We start from the raw sequence: 15,720 nt of genomic DNA, 5'->3' as shown, positions 1-15,720 counted from the left end.
AACTGAAATAGATTATGGGATTTGGGGCCATTATGAAGCTCAAAGGGCAGTGGTTGAAAGAATAGGAAAGTTGGGGAGATGGCAGGTTATGGTCTTAAAGGGTGAATTAAATTTCAGTTTAAGAGCTTAGAAATGGGGTAGTATGAATGACAAAGCTAAGGTTTGGGACTTCCCTGCTGGTACAGTGGTTAAGAATCCTCCTGCCAAAGCAGAGGACATGGGTTCAATCCCTGGTCCAGGAAGATCCCACATGCCGTGGAGAAACTAAGCTCGTGCACCACAACTACTGAGCCTGCACTCTAGAGCCTGTGCTCTAGAGCCTGCGAGCCACAACTACTGAAGCCCACATGCCCTAGAGTCCACGTGCTGCAACTACTGAGCCCACACACCACAACTACTGAAGCCCACATGCCCTAGAGCCTGTGTGCCGCAACTGCTGAGCCTGCATGCTGCAACTACTGAAGCCCATGTGCCTAGAACCCGTGCTCCACAACTAGAGAAGCCACTGCAATGAGAAACCCGCGCACCACAATGAAGAGTAACCTCCACTTGCCACAACTAGAGAAAGCCCACGCAGAGCAATGCAGACCCAATGCAGCAAAAATAAATAAATAATTGATTTTTAAAAATAAAAGAAAGCTAAGGTTTGACTATATTGAAAGGAGGCTGAGATGGAGTGAAGACAGAATTTGCTGGGATTATGGAGGAGGGAGGCCATTGTCCTGACAGGGTCATCAATAGGTATGGATCTTCCCAAGTGCAGAGGAAGAGCCAAGGATGTTGATGGAGGACTGGGTATGAAAGAAGACATGGATCCTGATTCTAAAGCAATTGGGGAGGATCCTTTAGGTCTACAGTCAACCATGAAGAGGGATGGCAGATAGTGGGGAAATCAGATGACCTTCACCTGAGGTTAGGAGAGATTATTAAGTAAAGATTTTGGAAAACAGGACGGTCAGTGTGAGAGGTGTGTGAAGAAAGCATAAAGAATTCTTATTTACATTGGAAGGGAGATCTATAGAAGACACATTAAAGAAGTAGACTAAGTGAAATAAGGTGGTTGATAGCTAGAGTACAATTGGATGGGGATGAGAATGCTGGTGGCTACTAGAAAGGAGAGGAAAAGGGATGACAGAAACATTTGAGAGGAGGCTGGAGGGGTGGAGAGTTCTGAAAAAGCCTAAGTGGAATGCTGGCTAGATTACAGTTCTCTGTGTACTCAAAAGTGGTTCAAAACCTAACTGCCATAAGTAAATATAGCTCAAGTGTGTCATACTATATAAATATTTTGGAATACAGAATGGAGCTGTTGTACAACAATGCCTGGAATGCTTACTTTGGATTGACTAATCAAGGAACAATCAACCTGAAAAGGTCAGGAGAGTTCTCTCTCTCTCTCTTTTTAATGGAACAAATGGCACCATACATCAGCATTGTTTTAAAACTTGTGGTAGCTACATAAATAATTCTGTGCTTGGGAGGAATAATTCTCACACTTTTTGGGGGGTAATTTTACTTTCTTTGAAATACTGTAGAATTTTAAACAAGTTCCCATTTTTTTAAAAAAATTTTTTTTGGCTGCACTGTGTGCTTGAGGGATCTTAGTTCCCCAGCCAGGGATTGAACTCAGGACCCCGGCAGTGAAAGCACCGAGTCCTAACCACTGGACCACCAGGGAATTCTCGTGTTCCCATGTTTTTTGGATAACTGCCATGCCAGCTTTAAAAAGTGCAAAATAGTTGTGTGTGTGTGTGTGTGTGTGTGTGTGTGTGTGCGTGCGCGCGCTTGGTGTTTAATAAGAAAGCAACTTAGATTTGTGGGAGGAAGTCCACCCAACTTTAAAAATAACCCCTTTTCTTCTGAATTTCAGGACCCACACTGTGGTTGTAAGTGGACAGGGTGGTGTTCATGGAGTTGATACAAACAACACAGGATCTGGCATCGGACATCCTGCACATAAAACCCGCCTTACCATATATTATTGGAGTGACTTGGCGAAGCTATTTAACTTCCTTCAGCTTCAGTTTCTTCATTTGTAAAATAGGAATGTAAAAAAACCATCTTCCCCAGAGATTGCACATGAAGATGAAGTGAGGTAAGGTTGAAATCATCAACCTTAAGGGTTGGGTGCTAGGAGCTTACAGTTATGATGTTTCTCCTCACTGGGGAATTCACATGTACATCAAAGTGTGAGAACTTATGGTCCAGGATATGTCTACTTTCTCATCTGAGTCTCTGGAATGTCCTGTAGGTTCTATAACCAAGAATAAAACCACAGTGCTTATTTAAAGGGAGAATAGGGGAAGTCTTTTGGGCCACTGAGGGGATCAAATCACTACAGGAATTTTAAGTGGCCTTAGGCGTGGCCCTTGGAACTGCTCCTGATTCCCTTCTTGAGCTGCCATAAGCCACTGACTGATCCTTCTTGAGAGACAACGACAGTATCTCATCATAATAGTGAGATTAACCCTGATTTAAGAATCTTGTTTCCCTGGCAAGATCAGGGTTCATGTTCTATTTATAGCAGATCTTTGGACAAAACTCTCTGGCTTTGCATCTGAACTGATTCTTTTACCCCAGGGATTTTAAGAACAGTTCTGATTTGGAAGTTAGGAAGACAATACCAGAGTGGCCTTCTAACTCTTCCTTTAGGCCTTTCCTACTTCAAATCTACATTAGTCTGGAAGTTGTACTAATTTTTTGGATGTAGAAGTTGAGGAATTTGGAAATTAGCTTTCATTTTGCTAATTAGATTTCTAAATAAGATTATCCTTTTCACAAGATTGTAAGACTGGATTAGTCCAAAGAATACCTAGACATTTTTTTAGCCCTCAAAGGGTTACCCAAATCTTACCTCTTCTCCTCCTACCTCTCCTCTCCCCTCCCCTCCCATCCTTTCCTCTCCTCTTCTCTTTTCGGTTCTCTTCCTTTCCTTTCTCTTTCCTTCTCTTTTCTCGTTCATCTATTAGCTATCATCCATCTGTCTATCCACCTGTTAGTCTGCCTATCCTTTCTATCTATCTATCTATCTATCACCTATCCGTCATGTGTCTTTCTCTACCTATATTTTGTTTTGTTTTGATGGGAACGGGAACAAAGGTGATAAGGGAACAGTAGTTATTTGAGGTTTCAAATATCATTGGAGTTTTTTTGAAATGTTGCATGAAGACAGTTCAATTATACCTATCTTGTATCATTTGTTAAAATAATGGTTAGGGAAGAAGAGAACTTTTCTGGAGTCCAAAGAGACAAAATGTGGGTAATGGGACAAAATGGAGCAAAGGAAACTTGTTGGTTAAAGGCTAGAATTCCTGGTGACAAGAAAACAGTTATAATCTCCTGTACCTCTTCAGAAGAAGAGAAACTAGTGGCTCTAGCTTCTCACCTGGCCTCATTACCCAGTTGCCATAAAACTTTCTGCCCTGAGATAGACTATGACCCTTCTGTTTACCCCTCCCATCTGGGGGAGCAACCAACAGCCCACTGGTGCTCAGGTTGTGACAACAGTGCAATGAAGGGAGATACCAGGGTTTGGAGGACTCAACAGCAACTAGTACTCTCAGTGAAATAGCTCCTTCCCCAGCCAGCTCTGCTCATTGAACAGCCTACTGATTAAAATGACCTGTTCCCCAAGGAGACCCTCTTCAATTCCCCAGCCCCAAACACCCCTGATGAGATAGTAAACAATGACCCCAAACCTCCCAGGTAAATACTCTGGATGACTCTGGTTACTCACCTTCCTCCAGCTTTTTGGGACTACTCCCAACACACCCCATATTCCAGTTACCAGCAACCTCCCAGGTCATCACCACATGTTACATATCTTGACACTGCTTTCTACCTCCCTAATCTGGCTCCATTTCCTATGCTTCCTCATAATTTTCAAATTTCTCCACTGTACTTTCTGGGATTTCTGGTTTGCCATCAGCAAACTCTCCTGTGTTCCAGACTCTTCTCTGAACATTTGCTTTGCCTTCTTCTTCTAACTGAAACCTGGCTGTCCCTCTCAAATGGAAGACGTCTTTTCTTTCACCTCTTATTTGTCTCAGGACTTGTAGGTAGAATAGTTGTCTTCTTCTTTCCTATTCATCCTGCCAAACCATCTATCCTTCTTTGGACTTTGAAAACCCCAAGTCCATTGAGCTCATGTCTTCAGACTTTACCACCTAATATCTCTCCTAACTCATTTTCCAGAATCTCTTTGCCATGTCCCATCATTCTTTGGTGATTTTATCATGCGGTTTACTGTCTTTGTTTATTCCTACAATCAACTTAACTATGTAGGTGGTCCACTCAGCACCTTGGTCTCTTAATTTTTTGAACTTCTCAACTCCAGTAATCTCCTCCACCCTACTGCAGCTGGTCATTGCCATTTTCACACCATGGATATTATTGGTAGTTATTACCGATAGCCTCTCCTTCTTCAGAATCTCTGGACAGCAAATTTTGTCCCACTGTCTGATCACCACCTTTGGAGCATCAATCTCACTCCTACTGGTTCCCTTGGAACTATTCTCTGACACCATAGGGACATTCAATCCACTGACCCTATGCTTTTTATTTAAAATTTTTTTCTTCTCTTTCATATTATCATTTACCTTCTTGTTCAGCTGCTTTTTTTTTTTTTTTTTTTTTTTTTGTGGTACGCGGGCCTCTCACTGTTGTGGCCTCTCCCGTTGCGGAGCACAGGCTCCGGACGCACAGGCTCAGCGGCCATGGCTCACGGGCCCAGCCGCTTCGCGGCACGTGGGATCTTCCCGGACCGGGGCACGAACCCGCGCCCCCTGCATCGGCAGGTGGACTCTCAACCACTGCGCCACCAGGGAAGCCCCTCAGCTGCTTTTTATGATCTGGCATTTTAGTCACAACTTTGCAGAAAAGCTGAACTTCATTGTCCCTCTCTCTCTCCATAGCATTCATTTGAAAAAACCCAACCTTGTGAAACCCAATTATCCTATGCTGTGCCTACGTCTGAGCAAGTGATGTTTGTAGAGAAAGTTTATACAACCATGCTGACTGGGCTTGTCTAAAGTTATCCACCCTAAATCCCAAATAGTATCCAACGCTGCCAGACAAGCTATTATATTGTAGTTTCCTGTAACGTTCACTCTACTACACTCTAGGACAACCTATCTTCTCAAACCTCTATACTTTCATTCCCTTTATAATCTTAACCAGTTAAATGCAGTTAACTAAGTACTACCCCATCTTCCTATCACTAAAACTTCTAATCAGTGTTAGGGGAAACACTGACTGAAACCACCCTCCCTGCTCAGGCAACATAGTAACCACTTGCATGAGTATCTTACACAGGAGGTCCTGGTAAGGAATGTGGAACGAACAAGCTACTACCAACCAGAAGAATTCAGGAAAGGTCAAAAGGAGAGAGGAGAATCCAGGCCATATGTCCTGCCAACCTCCCAGAATCCTTCTTGCTGGACTCCATCTTGGCTGAGTGATGTGCACGCCACCAGGAAGGGCCCTGAGTAAGAATGATTGGCCAGAGACAACCCGGAAACTAACCCCATTCCCATAACACCCAAGACTGTGAGCCACATGGCAGAGCAGTCCTCTGGGGTTCCCTAACCCTCCTGCTCTCCACTTGGGTGCCCCTTCCCAATAAAGTCTCTTGCTTTGTCAGCACGTATGTCTCAGTTCATTTCTGAGTGTTAGACAAGAGCCCACTCTCGGTCCCTGGAAGGGGTCCCCTTCCTGCAACAAATGGCTACTCTGGTGAGGCCTCTTCTTTGCTACGACTGACATCCTGACAACTTGGGGTACTCGGAGACCAGCTTGCCCGCCGACGGATCAGACCCTGCGGCTGCAACTGGGACCTTTTTGTCCCTGGTCTCTTCCTGACGTGGACGACTGGCCAGAATGCCCCGACTGGGTAGGGAACAAGAGACTTTATTGACCTCTTTTCCCTTCCCTATTTTCAACGCCTCCTCTCTTACCCTTTTTATTTCTGTCCTGGTCCTGGACGCCAGCGTCTGGTTGAAGGGCCTCAGCCTGATCTGAGGGTTGGAGCCTGATCACCTCTGGTAAGCAGAGAACTCGAATTCTGGTTCTGGTCTGGTATCTGGTATCTAGTTTCTGGTAGGGCCGAGTTCCCGTCCTCCCTTCCTGGAAGCCCAGGGAAAAGTCCTGTAATGCCTGGGCATCTGCAGGTGGCAGGAGATGTCCGTAAGGCCACCCCCTCTTCCCCCCTTCCCCTCATCTTTCAATCTGGCCTCCTTTCCTCCCTTTGAAATCTTTGAAGACCTGAGATATTTCCGTTTACTCTGTTAGTACTTGGATCTGAAGTTCTGTTCTCTGTAGTAGGTTTTCTGAGAGACTGCAATCTTGTATTTAAAGGAGTGTCTGATTAGGACAGCCAGGCCTGTGTGTGTTTTATACTTTGTATTCTGTGTTGTGATTTGTGAAGGCCATTCTGCCTTGTGAAACGGGAAATTCTGGTTCTGTTAAGCTATGAGATCTCTGGTTGTGTTTGTCTATATGTCTGTGTGCATTATATATATTATATATGTCTGTCCTTTTGGATGGTATTATCAAAATTTGTCAATGAGCTCTACTTAATTGGCTTAGAGGAAGTTAAGTGCTTATATAAATTCTGGAAAATATAGAATATAACTGGCCAGAATTAATTTTAGGTTCATGTGAAGTGGGAAATATTAAAGTATTAAATTAATATCTGGTATTAAACTTAGTTTAAGTTTGTTAATCTAATTAATACAGGCATGTCTTTAGAGTCATCAGCATTAAGTATAATACCTTTATTGTACCTAGGTTTAATAGAAATTTAAGACATCAATTACTAAACAGAGAAACTACAGGTATTTAAGACTATTAGTGAATACGTTTGGTGCCACCCTGAGATGTTCTCTATAAGAAAACAAATGATTTTAGAAATCATCACTGGTATTTATGTTTACCAATCTACAGAGTGCTAATGTAAGACAGTTCATAATTGCTTACTTCTTAGTTTTCACTAGAAATTAAGATTTGAGGACTCATTTAAACATGTAATTAGGGCTAATAAAAATAATAAAGGAAGCATTTGAGTATGCAGTAGGAAATGTGTTTTCAGTGAAGAAGGTATGAGGAATGGAATTACATTTTAATAAGGGAAAAGTAAGTGAGTCTGTCATAGAGCTGGTTCTGGATGGAGAAGAAAATGGGGGATAGACTAATAAGGTTAAAGAAAGTGATGGAGGGTTTGTGGATGGCAGGATTGACTAAGTTTAAAATAAATTTAATTGGGTAAGTGAATTTTAAAAGTAAGCTGATGTAAAACTTGAATTTGGCTTTTCTCTCTGTTAAGAGACAAGTTTTCTTAAAATGTTGAACTCCCTTTGATAACAGATTTTAAGTTTCTTTACCTTTTAAGTGATCTGTTCTGTATTTGTCTTTGAAATCTTTTGTCACTTTGGCTAAGTGAATAACTATTGTTTCACAGTGACTGTGATCCTATCTGACAGTGTTCTAAACCCTTTTTGATATTGTTTTGATAAAGCTTCCCAAATCAAATTGTAATGAAGTTTCACTGACCTCTAGCTAGCTTTGCAATGCTTCAAAGGGCTCCTGAAACATCCCAAAGAGAAATATTAAACTAAGTAGGTTCATTTTGTGTGTTAAATTACATGAGAAGTATTGTCAAATGAATAACAAATATTCTTAGGTTATATTGTATGGTAAATGTTACTAATTAGATGTTCTAGGAATTATACGGAGTTCCTAAAATTCTGTCATGCCCTGGTAAAATGTTGTCAGTCATAATTCTAGTTATTATCTGAAAGTGTTGTATGTCACAGCAATAACCAAGTTACTTTGTCAATTGCATTGTAATCAGATTTTAAATATGCCTTCTTAAGTCTTTTGTCATTATAGACAGTTATGGTTTTATTCTGATGCCTTTGCAAAAGAAAAAATGATTCCTCTTCAAGAAGATTTATAGAAGAGACTTTTGGATAAATACAAGTTTCGGACTTTCAGACCATGATGCTGAACTGCGTAAGAAATTGAAGAATTCTAATGAAAAACCTGACGGCTTCATAAAAACTTAACAAAAGGACTGAGTGAACTGGTGAATATGGTTATAATTTTTATGGTTTCTATCTGAAAATTTCCTGGTTTGAATCTACGTTTTCCAGGTGTAAGAAGAACCTTCCCCTCAAACTAATTATGATATACAGTAATTTAGTAAATTAAACATTTGTAAGCAGAATTGAAACATTTATCTTTTCTCTCTATCTGCTCCCTCCAGAGGTTGGAAACTCTTATGTTCTCAACAGCTTTATCAGGTAAATTAGGAAAGCTACCTCACTAACAGGTACAGGAATCTCAAGGTATTTTGGGGACCTTGAAAAGGTAGGAATTCAGCTAGATCTATTAGGCAAAATGTGTGATAAGCCCTTGGCATGACTTTCCTAGCCCTGAGAGATTTTTTAAAAGTTCAGTCTGAGACTCCTTGTAAAAGTTTCACACACACACACAAAAAGTCTATATCATGAATTATAGTTATATAAATCATCAGGCCAAGTTTATTGAGACCTGACTTATTTTGCAAACTACTCTTAATTTGGTTATATTTAGTAAAATTGAGGGTAATTTTAGAGGGAAAAAGATTATGTTTCAGTGAATATTAAATTCTGGTTTTGTTAATGGAGGGTCTGTATTTATTAAGACTTACCTCCCAGGTAGTTCCTTGCTGTCATGTTATATAAATGTAAAGTTTAATTGAAGGACACTCTAAGTTTGTTTCTCAACTCTATCTCAGTAATCTAGTGATCTTTGAATGAAGATCAGATGCCCCAGGACCTGCAACCAGGAGATTATGCATGCTGGAACAGGCATAATTTAAAGACTCTCTCCAACCTGGACAGAAGGACCCTTATCAGGTACTCTTAACTAGCTCATGCACAGTGAAACTGAAGGGAATTGACTCCTGGATTAATTTCCACTCACAAAGGGCCCCTGCACTGGACTGGCCTATGGAGAGGGTGGCTGACCTCAAAATCACCTTAAAACAATGCTCAAACAAAAGAGAAACTACACTCATACCAGGATGAGAAGAAGACGACATCAGAAGTAGACAGCTTGCCCAAGATCCTGGACCTGACTCGTATGATCATTTATAATGTTTTCTTGACTTCTTGGACCCTTGCATATGATTCAGATGTTTTCCTGTCATGGGCACTATCCTATGCTAGTTTTAAAAATCAATCCAGTTGTTGGGTTTGTGGCCAATTACCTGTCTCTAGTACTTCTGGGTTACCTTGGTGGATTTCTCTACTCCAAGGCTCTTATTGGTTGGCTCTTAGGAAATTTTTTCTAGAAGAGAGAAATTATAGTCCTATTGAGGCCACTATTAATATTACTAGGTGGGATCCCCTCACCTAGCCAATTAATGATCCCACTCTGACTCCGGTCATAAATTTTTCTTTATTACTCAGACTCAATCATAGCAACAAGCAAAATTTCAGCCAAGGAATAAGACCTCCCACAATTATGGGATGGATTTATGTAGTTAACACCAGGCCATGGTAATTTAAGTTTAAAGGCTCCTCTATGTTGGGAACAATTAAATCGTACTAGGGATAATCAGTCTAGTAACATTAGGAAACTGGGCTGGGTGCCTTATGGACAGTGCCAATATATAATTTACCTTAAAGATAAGGACTGGTACAGAACAGATTAAGTCAGACAACCTGGGATATACTGGGCCACACATAACAGAAGCTCGCTTAATTCTTACTTATGACTTCACTAATACTGCTAGCTATGTTATTTGTATTTCACCTGTTTTACAAAATTGTTGTTTCTTACATTACCAAATGTGTGACTGAGCCTCTGATAAAATGATGATATATGGTTCCATGTAAGATCAATGATGGTAATAGTGTAACTCTAGATATGAGGAGAAGCAACAAGAGGGAATATTTTCCTGGACCGTAAGAGACTAGTAAGACCGGTGGTCCAGAGACTTTTTGGCTACTCCTAACGCCTAGTCCAGTAATAGCACATTGAGTAGCCTATCAGAAAACTCTTTGCCAGGCCTGGGAATGAGCATTCCTAGCACCATGGAATGAAATGGTCATGAAATGCCCCCCAAAGCATGGTCAAATTTATGGCCATGAAGGGGTCCTGTTGACTGGAAATTGGCACTTGCCATTTGCACTTGCTGTCTGCCTCTGCAAAGATTAAATCATGAGCCACTGCAGCTGCTGACCTTCAACACCCCCTGAAAGGAGTTCAGAGTGGAAATCAGGAATGAGGCAGTCTGTGATCCGGGAAAAACTGGCAGAACAGGCCTTCAGATAGTTAGATATTTTCAGGAGAAGATTCTTTGAGCCCAAATTCTTGCATCTTCTTATACCTAGAGAAACACTAACATCATTAATGGTGACATCTGCTTTGGCTATTAAGGAGAATATTACAATTAAAAGTCAAAATGGAGTAGCTATGGTTTAGATATCCAAGGAAATAACTAGATGACACTGTGGGTGTGATTTCAGACAAGTCCTTGTATTGCTAAGAACTTGAGTTTTCTGAGCTGTGTCAGACTTGGATGCTACCAGCCATTCTCAAAATAATGTCTGCTGGCAGCTGGTAACTGCAACCTTACTTTTTAAAGGTCTCCTCTTGTAACTATTACATTTTTAGACAACGGAATTCCTTTAGATCATACATTAACAAAAAGAAAGACATGTATGATGACCAATAGCACCTGTTATCTATGTGTTAATACCACATTAAAAGTTAAAACCTACCTCAGTAAAACTAGATAACTGGCTACCTGGCTACAAGTCTCCCCAAAGCACCAGGTCCAGACTGTGTTTTAGGCTTATTCTTCTGAAAAGAAATGAGGTTTATTTTGCCTATTAAAATCCTGTTGTCACTCCTCCAACTACTTCTAATTGGGTCTGTTACACCAAAATGGCAGACCAAGGGGTTGAGATTTTAATCGTGCAAGACTCAGAACCAGGACTTGGAAATCAGAAATATTTCCAGTTCAGTGTCTATTCTCCAGATTCAGGCAGGACTATGCCCTGTTGTAGCAGGAAGTGGCCAGCACTGTTGTTGCCCAGTTCCCTGAACTGAAACTGAGCAGGACTCTGGGGGGCTCCAGAGTACAAATCCTTTCTGTGTCTCCTGTTTCATGTTTGTAGGATATAGGCTTCACTCAGCCTCCTTGACCTTCCCTGAGTTCCAAAGGACAGATTCAAACAGTTGCTAATCAGGGAAGGGAGGGGATGCAAAAACAGGGGAGGAGCCATCAAGTGGTGGTACAGCCTTGGGGCAGGGTCCTGGTTCCACCTCAAGGAGTATGCATAACAATATCTTTGAGTTCTTCTGCAGGAACTAAGGCCTCCACTCAGGTGGAGGATGTTAACTTCAGGCTGAGCACAAGATTCCTGGAGCACTGCCCTGTTACCTCACTACCAATAGATCAGAAGAAAGTCACACACCCTTCAGACCTCACCCCAAATTTTGCCTTCCTTTTCTGGGCCTGGTGATGACCATCCTGTTAGGCCTCCTGTTTGGCCCTTGTCTGTTTCAGCTGCTTACAAGGTTTATCCCCGACAGGGTCCAATAGTTTCAGCTGAATTGTTGTTACTACAGGGGTGAATGCCAGTTTTGGGCACAGAATACCTCGATTTAGATCAGGTAGCGAGAGACTTCTACTGTACTAGGCAGGACTATGCCCACTCTTAGCAGGAAGTAGTTACAGAAGAAAGAGACCTCTGCCCCATTTCCCAAGAAGTATCTTGAGTATGAAGTCTCTCAGGGGGGATTTGTTAGGGGAAACACTGACTGAAACTGCCTGCCCTGGCCAGGCAACATTGTAACCACTTGCGTAAGTTATCTTAAAAAGGAGGTCCTGGTAAGGAATGTGGAACTAACAAGCTACTACCAACTGGAAGAATTCAGGGAAGGTCAAAAGGAGAGAGGAGACTCCAGTCCATATGTCCTGCCAACCTCCCAGAATCCCTCTCACTGGAATCCATCTTGGCTGAGCAATGTGTGTGCCACCAGGAAGGACCCTGAGTCAGAATGATTGGCCAGAGACAACCCAGAAACTAACCCCATTCCCATAAAACCCGAGACTGTGAGCCATGTGGCAGAGCAGTCCTCCTGGGTTCCCTTACCTTACTGCTCTTCACGGGGGTGCCCCTTCCCAATAAAGTCTCTTGCTTTGTCAGCACGTGTGTCTCCTCAGACAATTCATTCCTGAGTGTTAGACAAAACCCTGCTCTCCGGCCCTGGAAGGGGTCCCCCTTCCTGAAACATACATGCATCTATACACTCCATATATTTTACTTTTCCTTCTGTTACACTGGGAGTAGTGTTTCGCTCCTAACATCCAACACCTCCTTTGGTATCTTGGATCACATCCTGCTTGTTTACTTAAGGACTTCAATACTGGAGTTATATTCTCTCTTTCATTTTTGTTTTTTCTTTCATCATTTAATTATTCCTAACACAATACAAAGATGTATTATTATGGATCACCTTTAAAAATAAACCTCCCTTGGCCCTGCATACCCCTCCTATGTTCCATTTCTCTCCCTTTCTTTACACAATCCACAAATTATTTGTTTATACTGTCTCTACTTTTTCACTTCCCATTTTTCTTTTCATAAGCCCATTGCATGGGCACTTTTTTTACCCACCACTCTTTTGAAATTGGTCCTTTTAGTACCATCTAATCTACCAGCTATCAATCTAATGGTCAGTTTTCTATCATAATTTCATTCAACCTCTCACTAACATCTAACAGAGTTGACCTCTCTTTTTTCCTCCTCCCCCTTCATCTTCTTTTCACATTTAATAATGTTTATTGTTTGCTTCACAAATGAAACATGGTACTGAATAATTCTGAAGTGATGACTGTAAATAGGTAATGAAATCCTATTGACAACTCATTTTGACTCCTTCATAGATGCAGCTTTACCATTTTGAAATTTCTCAGAGATCTCTTGTTAGTTGAATATATGACATATTTTGAAGACTAACTGCTGATTCTTGCTTGAGTAGATAAATATCTCCTTCTTTCTTGAAACTCTTTCTTCTCTAAGCTACCACATTTTTCTCTTTCTTCCTACCCCAGGGGTTGACCTTTTTGGACTTTTGCTGGTACTTGTTCTTTACTCAACATCTATGTTGGAATACCCCAGAATTGGGAGCAGAGACTCTGGAATCAAATAGCTTGGGTTCAAATTCTGATTCTGTCACTTCCTATCTGTATGCAGGAATTTACTGCATCATTTCCCTCTTTGAAAAATGAGGGAAAATCATAGCACCTACTATTGTAAAGATTGAATGAGTTAATATATGTAGAATATCTTGAAAGGTGTCTGTTATATTAGTGCTATATATTACTGTGCTGTATTAATGGCAGCTGTTATTATTCCCCTCACTCTTTTATTTGGTGCTGAGGTGACAGGGGACTTGCCTTTTGGGTCATGGAGCTGGAAATTGCCAATTACTAGCTGTTGGTGGCTCCTTTCTCTGCCATGTGGAGAAAGTCAACGTGAGAAGAATGAGGCCAACACATAAAAGTAGCCAAGAAGAAGTGAGTGGTATAATAGTCAGCATTCTTGGTTGTGAACATCAGAATCAATTCCAGATAGTCCAGCTAAATTAAACAAAAATGAATTTATTAAAAAATATTAGGTAGCTTGAGGAATTTCCAGGATTACTGGAAAACAGGCTTGATATTTCATTGCCATGTTCTTTGCAACCAGGAACAGTAGAGCTGAGAACAATGCCTAACTTCATTGAAAAATTATTCTAGCAGAAGCAACATTCCTACTACCTACTGCTACTTAACATGCCCCCAACCCTGAAACTGATACCAAAATCTGTGCCATTGATACCCCAGGAGAATAAGACAACTTGACCACTGATATTGTCAGAAAATCAATAATTTTCCCAGTGCAAGGCCAGCACTGCAAGTCTTGTATGGTTGTATCTGGCAAAGCATAGATCATATGATTTTGCTCTAGCTGCAAAGGAGTCTGGTAAATGTAATTTTTTATATTCTACTTTTGGAAGGCAGGATTCACAATGTGGAAAACTATAAAAATATAAGAATGGTTTTGGGCAGCAAGAAGTGATATATTTCCAACATAGGTTTGTGTCATGGAGAGGAGGACCTGTTGACCTCATGTGAATCCTTGGATCCAGCTGCGCCTAAGCCTACTCCTTGGACCTTCCTGTTTTATGAGAAGATGAGTTTCCTTCCTTTAGTTGAGATAGTTAGAGCTTTTTGGTCAATTCTATTTAGTGTTCTTATAAGTATGACTTCTTTTTCCTCTGATTCAAGCTCCATTATTACAATATCTTCTCAATTGGTGTTTTACTCTAGGCCTGCCCTCCATCCCTTCTGTTCATTTTCTTCTCTGGAGTTGGATAATCTTTTATCAGTGTAAGTCTATTTGTATCACTCTTCTGGTTAGAACTCTTACTGGCTTTCCATTACTTTAGTATAACAACCATAGTCCTAGCACAGTGTACAGCTCTCTATAATCTAGGCCCTGCCTACTTTAGTTTACCTTTTTGCTGCTTTCTCTGGTCAAGTCTTGGTAGACTTCATTTCACTCTCTAAACATATCACCTTTCCTTTTCACTTTTATCTGTGCCTTCAGACAGACTGTTTCTTGTCCTCCTTACTGAGGACTTAAGCCCAGGATACAGCCTCTCAGATAGCCCTGAGGGACTGTTCCAAAGAGGTAAGAAATGAACCAGGATATATAGGAGTTTTTGCAGAACAAACAAAAAACCAGGCAGTTGAACATCAAAAGATTACTGCTAATTAAAGAAAAACCAGATATCTCTAGTTAATTAATTTAGTGCTTTTCTATGTATGGGAAGATGCAAGAGTCTGGGCTTATTGAAACTATTCCTTTGATATGCACCTTAACTATCTCAGGCCAGTATCCTGTTTATCTCAGTCCTGAGTTCCCCTCAGGGTGCACCCTTGGGGGTGGTTGCAGTGGCTGAAGGCTTGATGGCTGCCACATCCTTTGTTTACTGCAATGGCAGGCAACATTCTTTGTCCACAAGTCCTTGACCTGCTTCTCGCTAGGGTTCTTGAGAGGATCAAATGATATGCTCTGTAGGGGGTCTTCTAGTGCAAAGGATCATTCAGCTACCTTTTGCATGTGTCACAGTGCTGGGCTCTTCCCTGAGGTGATGTCTTTGCTGCCCAAGGCAGGAGTGACTTAAACTCACCTCCCTCATCATGCCTCTTCTCCATTGTCAGAACTATCCCACCTGATGTATCTCAGCTGCTGCCATTCTTTCTCCTTCCCCGGAGGCACTGGAGCTACATTGTGCTTTAAAAGGATGGACCATAAAGCCTTTGTTAAGTTGCCCATATATCCTTTATGTCTGTACTTATCAGACTGTAAGCCCCTAGAGGAGCAGAGCCAAGTTGTTAACTCACATTCACGGTTCTAAATTCAGTGCAGTGAGCAGATCGGGTTTATCCTCATGACGATGATGAAGAGAAGCTGGAAGATTTTTCTTCCATTATATCGAATGCAATACTGAATTTTATAGGCTCCCTCTTAGAATTTTCTGGATGGTCTCCTTTTTTTCACTTGTATACCTTATTCCCCTGAAGTGAAATGCAGGATAAAGAGATAAATGGTCTGAAAACAAATGTACTGTAATACATTCACTTTGGCTACAAAAATAAAGCAACCCAAACCT

At 41.2% G+C, this 15,720-nt stretch overlaps 1 long non-coding RNA gene across 1 annotated transcript in view; it reads left to right on the top strand.

The window, feature by feature from the left end:
* The window catches only part of LOC116754679, a 36,649-nt gene extending 34,683 nt beyond the window's left edge, over nucleotides 1-1,966 (top strand). Inside the window, exon 3 of the long non-coding RNA XR_004350120.1 lies at nucleotides 1,871-1,966. This is a non-coding gene — a long non-coding RNA (uncharacterized LOC116754679). The remainder of the gene's footprint in view (nucleotides 1-1,870) is intronic.
* Nucleotides 1,967-15,720: the final 13,754 nt, after the last annotated feature.

Source organism: Phocoena sinus, chromosome 5, assembly GCF_008692025.1.
Source record: "Phocoena sinus isolate mPhoSin1 chromosome 5, mPhoSin1.pri, whole genome shotgun sequence".
NCBI classification, from domain to species: domain Eukaryota; kingdom Metazoa; phylum Chordata; class Mammalia; order Artiodactyla; family Phocoenidae; genus Phocoena; species Phocoena sinus.
The sequence above is the reverse complement of the archived record's forward strand: the minus strand, read 5'-3'. Positions and strand labels throughout refer to the sequence as shown.